Here is a 4,518-nt window from a genome sequence, read left to right as displayed (position 1 = left end):
TGGTTGTGAGCCACCATGTGGTTGCTGGGATTTGAACTCTGGACCTTCGGAAGAGCAGTCGGGTGCTCTTACCCACTGAGCCATCTCACCAGCCCGCTGTTGAAATTCTAATGAGGGTTGACTTGACTATGAGTCTGCCAACTCGTTCATGTGGAAGATATTCAAATCTTCCAATATTTTCACTTTCTTTGGGGTCTTAAAGTTCTCATTGAAGAAGTCATTCACATCCTCTATTAGGCTTGTTCCTGGGTGTTTCTAAAAGCCATTGTGAGAGGGATTTCTTTTTTCCCCATAGTTTCTTACTGTCAAATTCATCCTCATTTAGGAAATTTGACTTTTTTTTTAAACTTTTTTTTCTAAACTTGTGGAGTTCTTTTTTTTCTTTTTAAAGATTTATTTATTTATTTCATGTATATGAAAGTACACTGTAGCTGTACAGATGGTTGTGGGCCTTCATGTGCTTGTTGGGAATTGAATTTTAGGACCTCTGCTTGCTCTGGTCAAATCCCACTCGCTCCAGTTGGCCCTGCTCACTCAGTCCCTGCTCTGTCTGGCCCAAAGACTTATTTATTATTAATAATAATAATAATTTAAATAATTATAAATAATTATAAAATTAATTATAATGAATAATTATTTAATTATTATAATAATTAAAAGACTTATTTATTATTTATAAGTACAATGTTGCTGTCTTCAGACACATCAGACAAGGGTGTTAGATCTCATTACCAGTGGTTGTGAGCCACCATGTGGTTGCTGGGATTTGAACTCAGGACCTTCGGAAGAGCAATCTTACCCGCAGAGCCATCTCGCCAGCCCGGAAATTTGGCTTTTGTGTGTTGATTTACTGCTAGTTTGTGGAAAATACTTATGAAGTCTAGGAGTTTTCTGGTAGAATCACTAGAAAAATTTTAAGTAAAAGATCGTGTCTGTAAAATGGGCATAATTTGATTTCCTTTCCTATTTGTATGCTTTGTATTTCTCTTGCCTGAGTAGCTACAACGTCAAACATTACACTGCATTCACTGCATACGCTGGAAAGCGTGGTCATGATAGTCACACTGACTAGAGGAAAGGCATGGCTTGCCCAGTTAGTATATTGTAGTTAGACACAGACTTGTTGCAGATAGCCTTATTACACTGAGGGATGCTCTTCCTGTTCCTGAAGGGATGTTTTTGTCACAGGCCTTTTGCGTTTATGGAGATGATCATACGCCTTCTGTCCTCAAGTCTATGCATGGGCTTTATTACATTTAACCTGCATGTGTTGAACCATCAAAGCATCCCTGAAATGAAACCGCCCACCATACTATGGTGCATGGTCCTCTCAACAGTCAGTTAATTCAGTTGAAAAGTATTATAATTGAGAATTTTTGTGTCTGTGTTCATCACACAAGTTGGCCTATGGGTTTTTTGTGTATGTGTGTGTGTGTTTGTTTATTGTATTTTTTAATCCAGTTTTGATACTGAGTTGATAGATAATGTGGTCTTTTCCCATTTTATGGAATACTTGGAAGACCACTTCTGTGAAGTCTTTCAAGTTTTTGGTTGGTTTGGTTTGGTTTGGTTTTGGGGTGGGTGTTTTGGGGTTTTTTGGGTTTTGGCTTTTCAAGACAAGGCTTCTCTGTGTAACCCTGGCAGTCCTGAAACATGCTCTGTAGACCAGGCTGGCCTTGAACTCACAGAGATCCACTTGCCTCTGCCTTCCAAGTGCTGAGATTATTGGCATGTGCCATCTGCACCCAGCTATCAAGCTTTGATAGAGCTCACCAGTGACTGTCTGGTCTTGGGCTTCACTTTGCTAGAAGGCGATTCCTGTTCCCATCTTGTTTATTTGGGGTCTGCTTAAGTTGTTTATAACTTGGTTTACTTTGGTAGATCACATGTGTCTAGGAACTTACCTGCTTTTAAATTTTCCAGTTTTTCTGAGTACAAGTTTTCAAAGTAGTCCCTAATGATCTTCTGATTTCATTGCTATCTATTATGCTACCTTTTTATCTCTAATTTTATTAACTTGGATCTTATCTCTTTTTAGTTTGTGATTTGTCAATTGTGTTTATTTTATTTCAAAGAACCAATTCTGTTGTTGTTTGGTTGGTTAGTTTGTTTTGTTTTGTTTTGTTTTTTCGAGACAGGGTTTCTCTATATAGTCCTGGCTGTCCTTAAACTCAATTTGTAGACCAGGCTAGCCTCGAACTCAGAAATCTGCCTATCTCTGCCTCCCAAGTGCTGGGATTAAAGGCATGATGCAAGCCTTTAATCCCAGCACCAGGGAGGTAGAGGTGGGTGAATCTCTGTAAGTTTGAGGTCAGCCTAATCTACCTACATAATGCGTTCCAGGACAGCCAGAGCTACATAATGAGACTCTGTCTCAAACTAATAATCAAACAAAATCAACTCTTTAACTGAGTCTATACATTGTCCTTTTAGTGACCATTTCATGAATTCCTGCCATGACTTTTGTCTTAGTTAGGTTTACCTTCTATTGCTGTAATAAAACACCAAGAACCAAAGGCAACTCTTTCCTCTTGTTTCCTGTTAATGTTCGGAAATACTGGTTTACTGTTTTGGATGTGGCATATTCTTTTTTTTTTTAAATATTTATTTATTTATTATATGTGAGTTCACTGTAGCTGCCTTCAGACACTCCAGAAGAGGGCATCAGATATCATTACAGATGGTTGTGAGCCACCATGTGGTTGCTGGGATTTGAACTCAGGACCTTTAGAAGAGCAGTCGGCGCTCTTAGCCACTGAGCCATCTCTCCAGCCCCGATGTGGCATATTCTTAGCTCTCCTTTCGCTCATCTATTACACTTATAACATTCATGCTTCCCTGTGCTCTCATAATTGAGCCTGCCTTTCCCCCTCCTCTGTGTTTAGAATTCCTTTAACCAGTGTCTTAGTCAGGGTTTCTATTCCTGCACAAAACATCATGACCAAGAAGCAAGTTGGGGAGTAAAGGGTTTATTCAGCTTACTCTTCCACATTGCTGTTCATCACCAAAGGAAGTCAGGACTGGAACTCAAGCAAGTCAGGAAGCAGGAGCTGATACAGAGGCCAGGGAGGNATGCTGTTTACTGGCTTGCTTCCCCTGGCTTGCTCAGCTTGCTTTCTTATAGAACCCAGTACTACCAGCCCAGGGATGGCACCACCCACAGTGGGCTCTCCCACCTTGATCACTAATTGAGAAAATGCCTTATAGCTGGATCTCATGGAGGCATTTCCTCACCTGAAAGCTCCTTTCTCTGTGATAACTCCAATTTGTGTCAAGTTGACACACAAAACCAACCAGTACAACCAGCCTCAGCAATATTGGCCTGGTAGACATGTATTGCTCTTGTTTGGTTTTGTCTTGAAATAATAACCCTATTCTCTACTAAGTTTTAAGGATAGCTCTGCAGAAAGTATTATTTAGCAGTTTACTTTCAGGGCTTAACAAAGCACATGCTTCCCATGCCTTTTCAGCTTTCGGGACCTTTATTCAGATCTGACGTCACTGTGATGTCATTGTGATGTCATTGTCATGCCTGTTGTCAGCATTTTATGGTCTTAATATTCCTTCAAGCATGAGGACTATGGATTCAAAATGCCCCTTGTACTCATATGCCCCCCTCCCTTTTTAAACCAAGACTTAGGAAATAACTTCATTGAGTAAATTCGCTACATTTTCTGAGTTCCTCTTCTTATCCCATGGCTTCTCAGTTTGGTCTCTTGATTGTATCCCAGAGTTCTTAAAAGTTATAGCCTAGCCATGCTTGTCTACATATTTCCTCTGAATTAATGGCTGGATGCGCTCTCCCACGAGCCCCATCCTCCAAGATGCTTCCCGTTGTGTTTTTTTATCTATTTGACTCACTGATGTTTTGATTCCCAATGTTTCTGTTTGTCTTTTTTTCCAAATGTTTGGTTTTCTCAGCCCCTTTTCTCACTTTCTCTTCCATGGTGCTGACTTTCTTCTCTGTCTTGCTCACCTTCTTACTTGCTGGCTTCTTCTCTAGGTCTTGACTTGATTCCCTCACCTCACCTGTTTAGAAATGTTAGCCTCTTAAAAGTCATTGGTCATTTTTACAGGTAAACTTTTGGCATCGTGCCCAAAGTGACTCAGAATTCACTTAATTAAAGAGTTTTATCTTCCTCAGATGCCTTCCTGTGGTTTGGGTTTGGGTTTGAGTTTCTTTTGCGTGTGTGTTGACATGTGTTGGCCTGTCTATCTCTTCCAGTTTTATTTGAGAATTGTCTTAGTTTACTCCCTACTACACTCAGGAAAAAGAATGTTATACCAACAAAATGTAATAAGATATCAAAATACACTTAAACTAGAGCCCAGGAACAAATTACCATGACCAAAGAACAGAAATTGGCAAAAAGAATGTAAATGTAAGAATGGTAAGTCGTGAGATAAATAGACTGTAGGAGACAGGGGCAGCGGGGTTAACTAAAATAGAAGATGGAGGAGTATTCTGAAGGGAATAAGGAAAGAGCAGGAAGCCGGGCGTGGTGGCACACGCCTTTA

This window comes from Mus caroli, chromosome 5 (assembly GCF_900094665.2).
Source record: "Mus caroli chromosome 5, CAROLI_EIJ_v1.1, whole genome shotgun sequence".
NCBI lineage: Eukaryota > Metazoa > Chordata > Mammalia > Rodentia > Muridae > Mus > Mus caroli.
This window is presented reverse-complemented; position numbering follows the sequence as displayed.